The sequence below is a fragment of the Metopolophium dirhodum genome, chromosome 8 (assembly GCF_019925205.1).
Source record: "Metopolophium dirhodum isolate CAU chromosome 8, ASM1992520v1, whole genome shotgun sequence".
Taxonomy (NCBI): Eukaryota; Metazoa; Arthropoda; class Insecta; order Hemiptera; family Aphididae; genus Metopolophium; species Metopolophium dirhodum.
Window position 1 is genome coordinate 21,829,925 of NC_083567.1, and position 18,971 is coordinate 21,848,895.

Sequence of the window (18,971 nt, forward strand, 5' to 3'; positions counted from 1 at the left end):
TAACCATAGGTTTACCTAACTAACCATATTATGACTCATTAGGACACTTTGAATAAAAAGATCCTGAGTTGCAGGTTGCCGAACTTAAGTATTTGATTATCAAGTTGATTCTTTGATTGTTGACACCTTAATCCATGCTATGGATGAAGCCCATAGATAATAAAGATATGGATAGTCCACGCCTATTTTAAATACATTTGAGGCCGCGTTCCCGGACGGGAAGGCAATTGAGGCTTCTTTATATTGATAGTCGATAGTCGATACTCGATATAAGTATACTTTATTTGGCCTCAATTTATTGTTCCCCTCGAAGACCGCTGATTAAGACCATTATGTCCTATCCGTTGACTGCAAAAACCGCACACTTTTGATAAAATACAGGTCAAAACCGCACACTTTTGGTATGTTAAAACGCACACATTTAATAGGTCAAAACCGCACAATTTTAGAAATTGTCGTATCCAAAAACCACACAGTTATGATTTTGACCCCAAAAAGGTCGATAAACAAAAAACGCATGTGTATATGTACAATTAATAATTTGTTCTATTTTTTTTTAAATTTTATTTAAACATTTTAAATATCAATTTTAAAAAAATTACAACTTAAAAATGTATAAATTCAATAATTTAAAATCTTAATTTAAAAAATATGTAAAACAAAAAATGTATAGGTATATTAAAAAATTTTAAATATTAATTTAAAAAAAAATTAAAACTTTCAAAGTTTGATTGGCTGAAACCGACTGCCGACGTTTTTTAAAAACTTTATACGATCTCCGTCACGCAAAAATTCTTCCCAAAATTGAAACAATAGTACATATAGTACATATCATATAATCTTATCTTTTCACTATTTTCACTAAAAATAGTGTGCGGTTTTAACCCAATATAAATGTACGGTAATTTGTTATACAAATTCGGGATAACATATTAAATGCACTAATAGTTAATCAAAATAATATAGTCAGAATTTGCCTAAATAAATTCACTCTAGAAGGATCTACGAAAGCCAACTATAGAGAACTTGGTGTTTTGCCAATAAGGTTATTGTATAAAAAAAAATGCTATTATGAACTTGGTCAAGAAATTTAATTTAAATAAATATCATGAAGAGTCAAGCAATAAAAGAGAATTGAGGAAATTTGATTTGACTGTTAATTATACTAATAAATGTTTTGGTCAATGTTTTGTAGATTATCTTGGACCAACTTTTTTCAATTCTATGCCTTTTGATTTAAAAAAAAAAATATTTGTAGATAAAACGATTAATATTAAAGGCTTGATACATAAATATTTATTTCTTGAGTTAAACAATGAGTTACTATAATTTTATTTTATATTTCTTTCTTTATCAGTACTTTTTCTTGAAAAAATTTCTAAACTTTATTTGTATATTTAGCTTTATACGTACTTAGAACTTATACTCTATATCTTGTGTATTCTATAATTATAATAATTGTATCATATATTATATAATAACTCTCTTTCTCCAACACAAGCATTGCTTAAAGGAGAAAGATAATCGAAAATAATGTTACTCAATAATAATGTATGTATTTATGTCTTTTTCGATTTTATAAATAAAAAAAAAAAAAAAAAAAATGACCGTTAAGCTGTGCGGTTTTTGGCTATCGACCTTTTTAGGGCTAAAATCAAAAGTGTGCGGTTTTTGGGTGCAACCGTCCTATCCATATCTTTATTATCTATGATGGAGCCATACCCAGCTCACTCGTGTAAACTTGTTGCCGGTTGGGTTGTCAGCGCACTATTTGTTTTCCATCTTTGACCCACGCGTAGCATACCAAATGTACGATTAAGAAAACACTAAAATGATTGGGTCAGAGAGAGAAATAAATGGTGCGCTAAAAATCTGACATTCTCTTATCGAGTTGAAGAAGCAGTTGATTGTTGACAATTTGACATTTAACATTAACTGTGGTAGGTATTATGATTGGAAGTAAAAGTAATTAGCAGGGCTGTGAATTTAATGCAATGAAAAAGTGTTAAATATTTGCCTGCATGTATGCACTAAAAACAGTCAAATATATGCACTGAAATATTCAAAAATATGCACTTCAAATTCAAAAAAATACTGAATGAAAACGTTTTTATTAAAATTTTTTTAAATTAATAAATTATAATTTAAATTGGTTTACAAAAAAAATTCTTTATTTACACACTTAGTAGGTAGGTATGTAGGTAGATAACGGATGAACCAAAAATATAAAAACATTTTAAGAAAATAAGCATAAATACTAAGAAATCATGAAAACATGCAATTATATTAACTAACCAAAAAAAAAAACAAAAAAAATAAAAATATTGGTAACAGTGTTGTAATAATAGAGATCTCCCAAAAAAAATACGTACTTATAGTTCAAACAAATCATAAAAGCCAACTGTAATAAATATTAATTTATGAAAAAGTATATTAAAAACATTATTATTATAAATGAAACAAAACTATGAACTATGGAACGTGACATAATATAGGTATTTCTATATTTTTAGCTCCATCATTTCTGTTAAAATATTAGGAAAATGTATTAAGTACCGTAAAAGTGCTAAATTTGAGCTATTACTTAAAATATTATATTCATAACAAATTATCATAGAAGGTTAGGTACTGTTATTCCACATACTTATTATACTTATTATACTTTTAGTTTAATTTAACTACAACATTCTAGTAGAGTCTGATAAAATTTGGTTCCACGACTTTGACCATACAAACTTTAAATACTAAATTATAGGTCTGAAATTTAGTTTATATAAATGTAAATAATCCAAAACATATATTGCTTCAAAATATAAAAATAAAGTGTCTTGTATTGTAGTAGGTGGGTAACTTTCAAAAAAAAAAAACTAAAAAAAATCAAACTTGAAATCTATGTATAATATACGTGTTCAAATGTTTACTATAGTAAACATTATAAAAAATTAACTTAAGTTCAATATAATACATTATAACAGGTGTTTAAATAAACATTTCATACCAAAAATTTTGTTAATTCACACAGTCTCTCTTCAATGTTTAGTAAATTGGAAGACTTGATTAAGTATTTAATCATTTATCTAAAAGAGATGTGCGGGGTCGCCACATTACTATATCGAAGGGCTATGGTGCAAGTGTCGTCCATAAATATTATAACATATATTATATTTGAAATACAAACTTAATATTTCACTAACAGTAAATATTATAAAAAAATATTACCTAAATGTACTATACTCATATTATATTATGATTGTATTAGTTACAAACTCTTGAATTAAGAGTTATGTTTGAGGATTTAATTAATTTCCTAAAAGGAAATGCTTCAAGGTTGCCTAAGTAAGTTGAGGGACCTGTAATGAAACGCAATTGGTTGGTAATAAATTGTTTTTATTTATTGAAATATCATGTTTTGAACCAATATGCTCATCATCTTAGTTTTGTATAATTCAAATGTTTTGTATAACAATATTTTAATTATACTCATCAGAGTGTACAATAAAAATATTTAATGGAACCCCATAAAAGGGTGGGAATGCGAACATATAACTCACAGTTTTGTTCGGTAGCTGTTGAAGTAGTATGCTCTGCTCTCGATGGCGGCGTACTTTCAATAACAACGCGGCTCGTACAGTGGCACAGTAACACTTTATAGTGACTTACCGGCGTGGACGGTGAATGGGGTGTAGATGAGGACGGCGGTTAGGTTGAATCGGCGTTCTCGACTCGCTCAATTGAGAATAACGATCGGACGGTGGCGGCGATGGCTCGGCGTTCTCGACTTACTCAGTGGAGTATAATGATCGGACGGCTCGGCGTTCTCGACTTACTCAGAGGCGTAAAACGATCGGACGGCGGCGGCGATGCTTCAGCGTTCTCGACTCGACTGACGGATTGACTACTGCGGTGCCTGGTATTGGTCGTCTCCCAAAGTGTACGTAGAGCAACGAGCGACAACAGCACACTTTTACACAGCGCACGGTCGTTGGGAGCGGAAAGGGAAAGCCGGGGCAGACTATTGAGCATCCGTGTATTACGATGTTTTACATATCGTCCGGCTTACTCAGTCTGGGGGCAATGCTGTTATCTGTTTGGTAATTGACGTCCGTGTATAACGATGTTTTACTATCGTCCGGCTCACTAATATACCGCACTCGGCGGGGTAACTGTTATTAAGGCCGTGTTTCTGGCAGGTACTTATCATAGTCATGACTTTCACGGGATGCATAAAACATGTAATAGGTTTTTGAAGATTGCCATGTTTTCTTTTTAGCTTAAAACCCATTGAAATCTGTTATCGATAGTTCGGAACATGCTGATTTCAATGATGTCTTCAAAAGGGTTTTAAGTTGAGGGGTTCGGTACGAACATGAGTTTATTAACTCGGGCGGCGTGCCGTCGCAAAGCAAGTTTGCTTCTTCACGCGCTCTAGGTTGCGTCGTGAACGGGATGTTCCTGCGTTCAGCGGGCGTAATGTGTTATTGATGCGCAAGAGCGCGTCGCGGTACTCGTTACGCGAGAATAAATGGTTAGTGACGAGAGTGCGCCGGTTTTGTCTCATTACAGACCGTAGTTAAAGTGCCGTCCACCAATAAAGTAGATAGAGACTCGTTGATCGCTTTTATGTGTTTCAAATTGTTTACACGACTGAGCTGGGTATGGCTCCATCATAGATAATAAAGATATAACATAATGGATAGGACATAATAGTCTTATCAGCGGTCTGATCTTCGAGGGGAACAATTGAGGCCAACTCGAGTATCGACTATCAATATAAAGGAGCCTCGATTGCCTTCCCCTCCGGGAACGCCTCCTCAAATGTATTTAACATAGGCGTGGCCTATCCATATCTTTATTATCTATGGGCTCCGTCCATAGCGTGGATTAAGGTGTCAACGATCAAAGGATCAACTTGATAATCAAACACTTAAGTTCGGCAACCTGCAACTCAGGATTTTTTTATTCAAAGTGTCCTAATAAGTCATAAGAAGGTTAGTTAGGTAAACCTATGGTTAGTTGAAGCTATGGTAATGATAGACGACTACCATCACCGGTCGTGAGCTTTGCGATGATCTTTTCCTACTAACTATCAAGGTATTCGATATTGTAAACATAACAATGAACGAAAATATTTAAATATTATTCATTTGGTTAGGTTAGGTTAGGTTAGGATAGGGCAGGAAATTAGATGTTAACTAATTATCATAGTTTTTAACACGGTCTTAAAGACTGTCAGCAAGAGTTGTACCAGTATAGTTATTAAAAACTTAAATACAGCCAACATTAAAAAATGATTTTTTTACCACAACAAATTATAAAATGTATTTTAAAATATAACAAAATATTATTTTATTAGGGTTTTATAAGGTTTTCAATACTTATGAGTTTTTGTAAATAGAAAATGTATAAAATCAATAGTTTTAATTTAATATATGGTTTTGTGTTTTAATATCCTATTGTCAAAGAATTCTCAGGGTTTCCTTTCCACATTTTTTTACATTGTACTAAATCTAACTTTTTTCCGCACATATTTACAAAGACTAAAACAGATATATGACTATGTTTTTATTTGCTTTTAGACTTTATAATTTAATATTGACTGTAGACCCACCAAACACAATATTATTTTAAATTAAACATTTTATGTCCTTTATAAATTACAATCTCATAGTAGAGTCCGCGCAGGACCTTTTATCATTTAAATTCTTTGCATCCTTTATAATTTACATTCATTTTTATACATTTTCTAATACATAAATTACCGTGATACACCTCTGATCATAATAACTGTTCGCATTATTATAATGTAAACAACACCAAGTTTTTGGATTGTAGTTCATATGTATTGCAGTATTTAGCTTCCAGCGTATTCTTTTGTTTAGTGTTATTTCACCCGGATTTCTCAAACGATTTTTTTTTAACTTCTTTGAACTCTAGTAGATTTTTTTGTATAAACATTTTTCAAGATTATCCGGCTATACCAGGGAGTACGCTGAGTACCTGTGTATATAATATATAATTTGAAAAGAGACTGGCTAGGTTCTCTCACGTTTCCCATTCAATTAATTTTTTTATATATTTAACTTTTTTTGATTCTTTTATATATATCTTTTTTTAAAACATTAACAACTTGGTGCAATATGATTTTTTTTAAATTTTTTATCTGCTTCTTAAAATGCGATTACCTGCGGTAGCCCAAGTTCCCCTTTCAATTTTTTTTCATAAATTTAATTCAATTGATTTTTAATATGAAAATTTTCAAATTTGTGAGTCTTCAGTGAATTTTTTTCTGTTATTTAATTCCTATCTAGATCTTTCTATATAGATTTTTTAAACACTGACAAGCCAGCGCCAACACCCAAAATTGATAACTTGGTGACCTATGATTATTCATTCTTGAATGAACTAAATATTTTAAATAGTTTTTTTCTGTTTAAAATGCTGTGCATTTTAGTTATTGTACTTTGTAATGTGTATTCCTATACTTAAATTTTTTCAAAATTTTTTTTTTTTGGTTTCCTAAAATGCATTTGCCTGCGGGCGCCAACACCCTCCTTCAATATTTTTTTATGATACAACCTGTAGCCAAATTTTTTAAACATTGACTATCGGGTACCCTTGAATAATTCTTATGTGTAATGAACTAAATATTTTGAATAGTTTTTTCCGTTTAAGATTCTGGGCATTTTAGTTATTGTACTTTGTAATGTGTATTCCTATAGTTAAATTTTTTCCAAATTTTATTTTTGTTTTCTAAAATGCATTTGCCTGCGGGCGCCAACACCCTCCTTCAATTTTTTTTTATGATACAACCTGTAGCCAAATTTTTTAAACATTGATAATCTTGTACCTCTTGAATAATCCTTGTTTTATGAAATAAATATTTTAAATAGTTTTTTCTGTTTAATATTCTGGGCATTTTAGTTTGAACTTTGAAATGTATTTTTCTTCCGTAAAATTTTTTCCAAATTTTATTTTTGTTTTCTAAAATGCATTTGCCTGCGGGCGCCAACACCCTCCTTCAATTTTTTTTTTGAATTATGTAATTCTATTTGAATATTTTGTATTGACTTGAAAATTGATAACTTGGTGCCCAATGAATAATCATTCTTTAATAAACTAAATATTTTGAATAGTTTTTTCTGTTTAAGATTCTGGGCATTTTAGTTTGTACTTTGTAATGTGTAATCTTACAGTTAAATTTATTCAAAATTTTTTTTGGTTTCCTAAAATGCATTTGCCTGCGGGCGCCAACACTCTCCTTCATTTTTTTTTTATGATTTAACCTGTAGCCAAAGTTTTTAAACATTGACTATCGGGTACCCTTGAATAATTCTTATGTGTAATGAAATAAATATTTTGAATAGTTTTTTCCGTTTAAGATTCTGGGCATTTTAGTTATTATACTTTGTAATGTGTATTCCTATAGTTAAATTTTTTCCAAATTTTTTTTTTGTTTTCTAAAATGCATTTGCCTGCGGGCGCCAACACCCTCCTTCAATTTTTTTTTTTAGATTCTGAGTGAAACGATGAATGTATTGATTTTACAATGATGTGTGTTTTTTTTTTTATTTTTTTTTTTATTTTTTTTTTTTTTATTTTTTTTTATTTTTTTTTTATTTTTTTATTTTTGTGTCTGTGTACACGATAAGTAGTCGAAATAATGCTTCGATTTTCGACTTCAGTATCTTGTTCGATGGGAAAGTGAATATCGTTGGTGCATTGGGGAGGTCAAAATTTTAATTTCCCAGTAGTTTTCAAAAGCGATGTGAAAAACAAAAGAAAAATTAAGGAAAAACGGGAATTTTTACGCAAAATCGATTTTTAACAAAATCGATTTTGGTTATTGGTGTAACTCTAAAACAAATGACCGTAGATGCATGAAATTTTCACTGGTTGTTTATATTTGCATTTTCTATACACAATACAATTTTGAAAATAATTTGACTTTTTTTGAACTGTTTACGGACATTGTCAGTTTTCAGTTTTTTTAAATTTTTTTTCTATAAATATCAATAAAATTTTATCTGTTGGGTAAAAAAGCTTGAAAATTTAATAGAAGGCTCCTAGGTTATTGTTTCAAAGGCAGATGAAAAAAATTAAAAATCCTTAGTCACAGTTTTTAATTATAAGCATTTAAAGTTCAAATTTTGAAAAAATACGGAAAAATCACGAAAATTTGCAAATTATTTTGAGTTAGAAATTCATAAAAAATTTTCTTTTTAAATCTAAGAATTTAAAATCTAATACAAGATTCCTCATAAGTTTGTCTAACTTTATCAAAAAAAAAATTTCTACAAGAAAGTCAAATTAAATTTTTATGAGCGTTTTAAATTCATATTTTTACAACATTAGATATTCACTCGATTTCTCATGTACCGATTTCCTTATTTTCTTGTAATTCAAAAACGAATAACTGTAGATACATGAAAATTTCACTGAATGTTTATATTAGCATTTCCTATACACCATACAATTTTGAAAATATTTTGACACTTTTTGAGCTGTTTACGGGCATTTTCAGTTTTCAATTGTTTTAGTTTTTTTTTCTATAAATATCAATAAAGTTTTATCTGTTGGGCCAAAAAGTGTAAAAATTTAATACAAGACTCCTGATATATTTTTACAATAGCAGTTGAAAAATATTGAAAATACATAGGCACAGTTTTTTTTTATAAGCATTTAAAGATCAAATTTGGACAGAATTTATCAAAATCTCGAAAATTATCAACCATTGTAATTAATAAATTATAAAATGTTCAGTTTTTATAGCTAAGGATTGAAAATTTAAAACAAGATTCCATGTAAATAGATAATTCGGTTACCAAAAAATCTAAAAAATACACAAGCACAGTTTATTTGTATAGTCATTTTAAGTTCTAATTTGGACGAAATTACATAAAAACCTAGAATAACTATTTTAGTTATTTTGTTGTGATTGTATAATATTATTCTTGGGCACTTGAAACTTCTAATTTGTAATATTTTCATCGATATATTATGATGATAGTATCACGGTTTGTTGTTGATGTATAACGCGTTATATGTACCTAATGGATATTGTGATATGATTAATTTGGAATTTATTATAGGTCAATTTTTTTTTTAATACCATAGATAAGTGTATAATATGTCTTATACCTAGACTGACATATCGTCTCCACTCAGAATCGTTTTTCTTATACAATGATATATCATTGAATTCAAATTTAATACCATCCATTATACAGTGACCCACTTGTAACCTACAGTACAGCAGAGCGACATCCACTTGCCCACCTTTTTTTTTATGTAATTCTTGTTGAATATTTTGTATTGATTTGAAAATTGATAACTTGGTGCCCCATGAATAATCATTCTTTAATGAACTAAATATTTTGAATAGTTTTTTCTGTTTAAGATTCTGGGCATTTTAGTTTGTACTTTGTAATGTGTAATCATTCAGTTAAATTTATACAAAATTTTTTTTGGTTTCCTAATATGTATTTGCCTGCGGGCGCCAACACCCTCCTTCAATTTTTTTTTTATGATTTAACCTCTAGCCAAATTTTTTAAACATAGACTATCGGGTACCCTTGAATAATTCTTATGTGTAATGAACTAAATATTTTGAATAGTTTTTTCCATTTAAGATTCTGGGCATTTTAGTTATTGTACTTTGTAATGTGTATTCCTATACTTAAATTTTTTCCAAATTTTATTTTTGGTTTCCTAAAATGCATTTGCCTGCGGGCGCCAACACCCTCCTTCATTTTTTTTTTATGATTTAACCTGTAGCCAAATTTTTTAAACATTGACTATCGGGTACCCTTGAATAATTCTTATGTTTAGTGAACTAAATATTTCGAATAGTTTTTTCCGTTTAAGATTCTGGGCATTTTAGTTATTGTACTTTTTAATGTGTATTCCTATAGTTAAATTTATTCCAAATTTTATTTTTGTTTACTAAAATTCATTTGCCTGCGGGCGCCAACACCCTCCTTCAATTTTTTTTTTTTTTATGTAATTCTTGTTGAATATTTTGTATTGACTTGAAAATTGATAACTTGGTGCCCCATGAATAATCATTCTTTAATGAACTAAATATTTTGAATAGTTTTTTCTGTTTAAGATTCTGGGCATTTTAGTTTGTACTTTGTAATGTGTATTCCTATAGTTAAATTTTTTCAAAATTTTTTTTTGGTTTCCTAAAATGCATTTGCCTGCGAGCGCCAACACCCTCCTTCAATTTTTTTTTTATGATTTAACCTCTAGCCAAATTTTTTAAACATAGACTATCGGGTACCCTTGAATAATTCTTATGTGTAATGAACTAAATATTTTGAATAGTTTTTTCCGTTTAAGATTCTGGGCATTTTAGTTATTGTACTTTGTAATGTGTATTCCTATAGTTAAATTTTTTCCAAATTTTATTTTTGGTTTCCTAAAATGCATTTGCCTGCGGGCGCCAACACCCTCCTTCATTTTTTTTTTATGATTTAACCTGTAGCCAAATTTTTTAAACATTGACTATCGGGTACCCTTGAATAATTCTTATGTTTAGTGAACTAAATATTTCGAATAGTTTTTTCTGTTTAAGATTCTGGGCATTTTAGTTATTGTACTTTGTAATGTGTATTCCTATAGTTAAATTTATTCCAAATTTTATTTTTGTTTACTAAAATTCATTTGCCTGCGGGCGCCAACACCCTCCTTCAATTTTTTTTTTTTTTTTATGTAATTCTTGTTGAATATTTTGTATTGACTTGAAAATTGATAACTTCGTGCCCTATGATTATTCATTCTTTAATGAAATAAATATTTTGAATAGATTTTTCTGTTAAGATTCTGGACATTTTAGTTTGTACTTTGTAATGTGTATTCCTACAGTTAAATTTATTCAAATTTTTTTTTTGTTTTCTAAAATGCATTTGCCTGCGGGCGCCAACACCCTCCTTCAATTTTTTTTTTTTTTTTTATGTAATTCTTGTTGAATATTTTGTATTGACTTGAAAATTGATAACTTGGTGCCCAATGAATAATCATTCTTTAATAAACTAAATATTTTGAATAGTTTTTTCTGTTTAAGATTCTGGGCATTTTAGTTTGTACTTTGTAATGTGTAATCTTACAGTTAAATTTATTCAAAATTTTTTTTGGTTTCCTAAAATGCATTTGCCTGCGGGCGCCAACACCCTCCTTCATTTTTTTTTTATGATTTAACCTGTAGCCAAATATTTTAAACATTGACTATCGGGTACCCTTGAATAATTCTTATGTTTAGTGAACTAAATATTTCGAATAGTTTTTTCTGTTTAAGATTCTGGGCATTTTAGTTATTGTACTTTGTAATGTGTATTCCTATAGTTAAATTTATTCCAAATTTTATTTTTGTTTACTAAAATTCAGTTGCCTGCGGGCGCCAACACCCTCCTTCAATTTTTTTTTTGAATTATGTAATTCTATTTGAATATTTTGTATTGACTTGAAAATTGATAACTTGGTGCCCAATGAATAATCATTCTTTAATGAACTAAATATTTTGAATAGTTTTTTCTGTTTAAGATTCTGGGCATTTTAGTTTGTACTTTGTAATGTGTATTCCTATAGTTAAATTTTTTCAAAATTTTTTTTTGGTTTCCTAAAATGCATTTGCCTGCGGGCGCCAACACCCTCCTTCAATTTTTTTTCTATGATTTAACCTGTGACCAAATTTTTTAAACATTGACAATCTGGTACCTCTTGAATAACCCTTGTTTTATGAAATTAATATTTTAAATAATTTTTTCTGTTTAATATTCTGGGCATTTTAGTTTGAACTTTGAAATGTATTTTTCTTCTGTAAAATTTTTTCCAAATTTTATTTTTGTTTTCTAAAATGCATTTGCCTGCGGGCGCCAACACCCTCCTTCAATTTTTTTTTAAGAATGTAACTAGTCGAATTTTCGTATAGACTTGAACTTAGATAACCTGTTGCCATGCGAATAATCCTTCTTTAAAGAAATAAATATTTTGAATAGTTTTTTCTGTTTAAGATTCTGGGTAATTTAGTTTGTACTTTGTGATTTGTATTCCTAAGTTAGATTTTTTTCTACATTTTTTTTTGTTTTTCTAAAAACCATTTGCCTGTGGGCGCCAACACCCTCTTTCAAGTTTTTTCTTATGATTTAACCTATAGCCTAATTTTTTAAACATTGACTATCGGGTACCCTTGAATAATTCTTATGTTTAGTGAACTAAATATTTCGAATAGTTTTTTCTGTTTAAGATTCTGGGCATTTTAGTTATTGTACTTTGTAATGTGTATTCCTATAGTTAAATTTATTCCAAATTTTATTTTTGTTTACTAAAATTCATTTGCCTGCGGGCGCCAACACCCTCCTTCAATTTTTTTTTTTTTTTATGTAATTCTTGTTGAATATTTTGTATTGACTTGAAAATTGATAACTTGGTGCCCCATGAATAATCATTCTTTAATGAACTAAATATTTTGAATAGTTTTTTCTGTTTAAGATTCTGGGCATTTTAGTTTGTACTTTGTAATGTGTATTCCTATAGTTAAATTTTTTCAAAATTTTTTTTTGGTTTCCTAAAATGCATTTGCCTGCGAGCGCCAACACCCTCCTTCAATTTTTTTTTTTAGTAATGTAACTCTAGTTGAATATTTTGTATTGACTTGAAAATTGATAACTTCGTGCCCTATGATTATTCATTCTTTAATGAAATAAATATTTTGAATAGATTTTTCTGTTAAGATTCTGGACATTTTAGTTTGTACTTTGTAATGTGTATTCCTATACTTAAATTTTTTCCAAATTTTATTTTTGTTTTCTAAAATGCATTTGCCTGCGGGTGCCAACACCCTCCTTCAATTTTTTTTTTATGATTTAACCTCTTGCCAAATTTTTTAAACATTGACTATCGGGTACCCTTGAATAATTCTTATGTGTAATGAACTAAATATTTTGAATAGTTTTTTCCGTTTAAGATTCTGGGCATTTTAGTTATTGTACTTTGTAATGTGTATTCCTATAGTTAAATTTTTTCCAAATTTTATTTTTGTTTTTTAAAATGCATTTGCCTGCGGGCGCCAACACCCTCCTTCAATTTTTTTTTTTTTTTTTATGTAATTCTTGTTGAATATTTTGTATTGACTTAAAAATTGATAACTTGGTGCCCAATGAATAATCATTCTTTAATAAACTAAATATTTTGAATAGTTTTTTCTGTTTAAGATTCTGGGCATTTTAGTTTGTACTTTGTAATGTGTAATCTTACAGTTAAATTTATTCAAAATTTTTTTTGGTTTCCTAAAATGCATTTGCCTGCGGGCGCCAACACCCTCCTTCATTTTTTTTTTATGATTTAACCTGTAGCCAAATATTTTAAACATTGACTATCGGGTACCCTTGAATAATTCTTATGTTTAGTGAACTAAATATTTCGAATAGTTTTTTCTGTTTAAGATTCTGGGCATTTTAGTTATTGTACTTTGTAATGTGTATTCCTATAGTTAAATTTATTCCAAATTTTATTTTTGTTTACTAAAATTCAGTTGCCTGCGGGCGCCAACACCCTCCTTCAATTTTTTTTTTGAATTATGTAATTCTATTTGAATATTTTGTATTGACTTGAAAATTGATAACTTGGTGCCCAATGAATAATCATTCTTTAATGAACTAAATATTTTGAATAGTTTTTTCTGTTTAAGATTCTGGGCATTTTAGTTTGTACTTTGTAATGTGTATTCCTATAGTTAAATTTTTTCAAAATTTTTTTTTGGTTTCCTAAAATGCATTTGCCTGCGGGCGCCAACACCCTCCTTCAATTTTTTTTCTATGATTTAACCTGTGACCAAATTTTTTAAACATTGACAATCTGGTACCTCTTGAATAACCCTTGTTTTATGAAATTAATATTTTAAATAATTTTTTCTGTTTAATATTCTGGGCATTTTAGTTTGAACTTTGAAATGTATTTTTCTTCTGTAAAATTTTTTCCAAATTTTATTTTTGTTTTCTAAAATGCATTTGCCTGCGGGCGCCAACACCCTCCTTCAATTTTTTTTTAAGAATGTAACTAGTCGAATTTTCGTATAGACTTGAACTTAGATAACCTGTTGCCATGCGAATAATCCTTCTTTAAAGAAATAAATATTTTGAATAGTTTTTTCTGTTTAAGATTCTGGGTAATTTAGTTTGTACTTTGTGATTTGTATTCCTAAGTTAGATTTTTTTCTACATTTTTTTTTGTTTTTCTAAAAACCATTTGCCTGTGGGCGCCAACACCCTCTTTCAAGTTTTTTCTTATGATTTAACCTATAGCCTAATTTTTTAAACATTGACTATCGGGTACCCTTGAATAATTCTTATGTTTAGTGAACTAAATATTTCGAATAGTTTTTTCTGTTTAAGATTCTGGGCATTTTAGTTATTGTACTTTGTAATGTGTATTCCTATAGTTAAATTTATTCCAAATTTTATTTTTGTTTACTAAAATTCATTTGCCTGCGGGCGCCAACACCCTCCTTCAATTTTTTTTTTTTTTTTATGTAATTCTTGTTGAATATTTTGTATTGACTTGAAAATTGATAACTTGGTGCCCCATGAATAATCATTCTTTAATGAACTAAATATTTTGAATAGTTTTTTCTGTTTAAGATTCTGGGCATTTTAGTTTGTACTTTGTAATGTGTATTCCTATAGTTAAATTTTTTCAAAATTTTTTTTTGGTTTCCTAAAATGCATTTGCCTGCGAGCGCCAACACCCTCCTTCAATTTTTTTTTTTAGTAATGTAACTCTAGTTGAATATTTTGTATTGACTTGAAAATTGATAACTTCGTGCCCTATGATTATTCATTCTTTAATGAAATAAATATTTTGAATAGATTTTTCTGTTAAGATTCTGGACATTTTAGTTTGTACTTTGTAATGTGTATTCCTATACTTAAATTTTTTCCAAATTTTATTTTTGTTTTCTAAAATGCATTTGCCTGCGGGTGCCAACACCCTCCTTCAATTTTTTTTTTATGATTTAACCTCTAGCCAAATTTTTTAAACATTGACTATCGGGTACCCTTGAATAATTCTTATGTGTAATGAACTAAATATTTTGAATAGTTTTTTCCGTTTAAGATTCTGGGCATTTTAGTTATTGTACTTTGTAATGTGTATTCCTATAGTTAAATTTTTTCCAAATTTTATTTTTGTTTTCTAAAATGCATTTGCCTGCGGGCGCCAACACCCTCCTTCAATTTTTTTTTATGATTTTACCTGTAGCAAAATTTTTTAAACATTGATAATCTGGTACCTCTTGAATAATCCTTGTTTTATGAAATAAATATTTTAAAAAGTTTTTTCTGTTTAATATTCTGGGCATTTTAGTTTGAACTTTGAAATGTATTTTTCTTCTGTAAAATGTTTTCCAAATTTTATTTTTGTTTTCTAAAATGCATTTGCCTGCGGGCGCCAACACCCTCCTTCAATTTTTTTTTATGATTTTACCTGTAGCAAAATTTTTTAAACATTGATAATCTGGTACCTCTTGAATAATCCTTGTTTTATGAAATAAATATTTTAAATAGTTTTTTCTGTTTAATATTCTGGGCATTTCAGTTTGAACTTTGAAATGTATTTTTCTTCTGTAAAATGTTTTCAAAATTTTTTTTTGGTGTCCAAAAATGCATTTGCCTGTGAGCCTCAACACCCTCCTTCAATTTTTTTTTTAGTAATGTAACTCTAGTTGAATATTTTGTATTGACTTGAATATTGATAACTTCGTGCCCTATGATTATTCATTCTTTAATGAAATAAATATTTTGAATAGATTTTTCTGTTTAATATTCTGGGCATTTTAGTTTGAACTTTGAAATGTATTTTTCTTCTGTAAAATTTTTTCCAAATTTTATTTTTGTTTTCTAAAATGCATTTGCCTGCGGGCGCCAACACCCTCCTTCAATTTTTTTTTAAGAATGTAACTAGTCGAATTTTTGTATAGACTTGAACTTAGATAACCTGTTGCCATGCGAATAATTCTTCTTTAAAGAAATAAATATTTTGAATAGTTTTTTCTGTTTAAGATTCTGGGTAATTTAGTTTGTACTTTGTGATTTGTATTCCTAAGTTAGATTTTTTTCTACATTTTTTTTTGTTTTTCTAAAAACCATTTGCCTGTGGGCGCCAACACCCTTCTTCAAATTTTTTTTTAGTAATGTAACTCTAGTTTAGTTTTTTGTATTGACTTGAATATTGATAACCTGTTGCCTTATATTAATTTGCCTGTGGGCGCTGACACCCTTCTTCAATTTCTAATTTTTAGGAATGGAACCAGTCGATTTTTTTGTATGCTTTTTTACATTGATAACCTGGTGCCATACGAATAATCCTTCTTTAATGAACTAAACATTTTGATTAGTTTTCTGTTTAAGATTCTGGCAATCTTAGTTCGAACTTTGTAAAGTGTATTCCCACAATATAATTTATTAAAATTTTTTTATGTTTTCTAAAATGCATTTGCCTGCGGGTGCCAGCAACTCCCTTCAATTTTTTTTTTATGATTTTAACACTCACTGAATTTTTTAAACATTGATAGCCTGGTGCTATACAGTTTGTTGGTTGCTGTTACAGTTGATGATTTTAATTCACCCAGAGAAGCCTGATAAACTTAACGATGTCTACTTCATACACACTTATGTTTGTATATTATTCAAGTCTCCGATTTTAAACGTTTGTCAAAACCAAAAGTTACTTTCGTTTTTAGTTCATACAGTGGTTTATACTTATTCTTGTTTTCAAAACTGAAATATTTAATGTATCACATACAAGGAACTATGAATTCGAGCCAATGTATAGACAAGTCTTCCGGCTCAGATGAAGCCATACAATATTGGCGTGAATTGTGAAACTTATAAAGGTCAAAATATTGTTGATAGGTTTTTATTTTAAAGCTATTAACTAACATCCCTACCTGTTCACGCAATACATTGTATAATATCTAATTATGTGCGTGGACATAAATTTGTATATCGAAAGGGCTCAGCCCGTTTAGTCAAAATCAATTAATAAATTAATAATTATTTGTTACAATCTTAAAATATCCATAACTTGTTTTTTAAAAAAAAAATACAAATAAATGCTTGCAATGTGTTAGTATGTATATTTAAGATGTTGCCCATCAGCTGTTATAATATTAATTATTAAATTTAATTAAATATTTAAATTATAGGTTTACTTCGTCGTCAAACCCGTTGCCATTCATGGAATTTACTTCTCAACAAGGAAAGACAAACTTCTTTGAAAGAAGACTAAGTGAACACCAATTACCTTCAGTTATACTCTGAATCATGTTTGTGAATAAAATTATTTGTCAAAGACTTATTCATAATATTATAAGAAAACTTTATTTTTAAATTTTATAATTGAAGTGAAAAGTATTAAAAATCTTTATTAATTATACTATCATAGTTTTCATATTTGTCGTATTTATAGTTAGATTGTAATATAAAATTTATAAGTATATGACTAATGTGTTGTAATTTATTGTTATACCTGCTTGCAGCAGTTATTTGTTCATGCTAAATAAGAAACTCTTATTACCAAGTAAAAAGAAATAAATTATAGTATAATATAAGATGTAACCGTATAGGCATATAAAATAATTAAAAAACGTTGTTTTTTATGTCTATGGATTAACGAAATTAATAATAATATCATAAATGACCAAAATAAATATATTAAGAGACGGGTGGTACTAACCGTTCTTTCATCACTGTACAGTATATACTAAAGTTCGACAGACGACGGTTTACCAGGCGTGCCTGGGAAGTTATATTTCTTTGGTAATTAAATTACAATACCTATGAATTATAAGTTAGGTACCTATTATGTAGGTAGGTACTTATCCAAAACTCGTTTAAATAAAAAGGGAAGTCAATTGAAAAAAAAAAAAATTGGAAGTCACTCAGCTGAACAGTAGGTTACAAGTGGGTGACTGTTATGGATAGTGTTAAATTTGAATTCAATGATATAATATCATTGTATACGAAAAACCATTCTAAGTGGAGACGATTTGTCAGCCTAGGATATTGTTAACTATACTTATATTGATATTATTAAATATTATTAATACCGTAGCCGGTTAAGTTGTATTATTATTATTATTTGTTTATTATCATGTTTGTATTTAATAATATATTTTAGACGTTTCAATTACCCACGAATAATATTTTTTAAATAGTTATATATTAAAAGTCACAACAAATTAAGAACAATATTGCAAAAATTAATTGCCGGAAATAATTAGTTTTTAACAGAAAACGACAGGGAAGTCTAAATTTGGCGGCCAGTCTTATTTTTAAGTTATATCAAATACTATAGATTAGAATACGGGAAGCTCTTAGATATTTTGTTAGGGGACACTGTAGCGCTACATATTATACAAATAAAAGTAGTAGTAGGTTGCCTATATAAGCCCCTTAATTTTTCTTTTTTAGACACTGATAACTATTAACTGATAAGTTATTAGTACAAAAGAACAACTACTTAGCTTTTTTCTAATTTTTAAATTAAGTCCAATAGTCCATTAGCCTTTAGGTACTTAATATTATAGTGTTATTAGTGTTAAAATATAAAAATATATACATAGTTTATAATAAAACGTGCAATACATCATTACCATTTACCTGTATCAAGTGTAGGGCTGTATGGATTATGGACACTGGATTACTAAAACAAGGTTTATTTCATAGAGTAATACTTGATGGTTAGCTTATTGTTTTTACAATAATTTTATACAGTTCTACACGGTTATACGGGTCTTAATTTTTAACATTTTAATGTTATCGATGGTTGTGAAAAAATAATTATATAATTATCACAAAATATTGATTATACTAACTAAAAAATATGTACAGTGAGAAATGTGTGACATAAAGATTAATACAAAATAATATTAAAACAATATGAAAAATGTAGGTACCTACTAAATATTTGCACCA

The 18,971-nt window shown here is 28.6% G+C and overlaps 1 long non-coding RNA gene across 1 annotated transcript in view; it reads left to right on the forward strand.

The window, feature by feature from the left end:
* The window catches only part of LOC132950956 (uncharacterized), a 26,078-nt gene extending 8,640 nt beyond the window's left edge, over positions 1-17,438 (forward strand). Inside the window, exon 5 of the long non-coding RNA XR_009665268.1 lies at positions 17,201-17,438. This is a non-coding gene — a long non-coding RNA (uncharacterized LOC132950956). The remainder of the gene's footprint in view (positions 1-17,200) is intronic.
* The last annotated feature ends 1,533 nt before the right edge of the window (positions 17,439-18,971 follow it).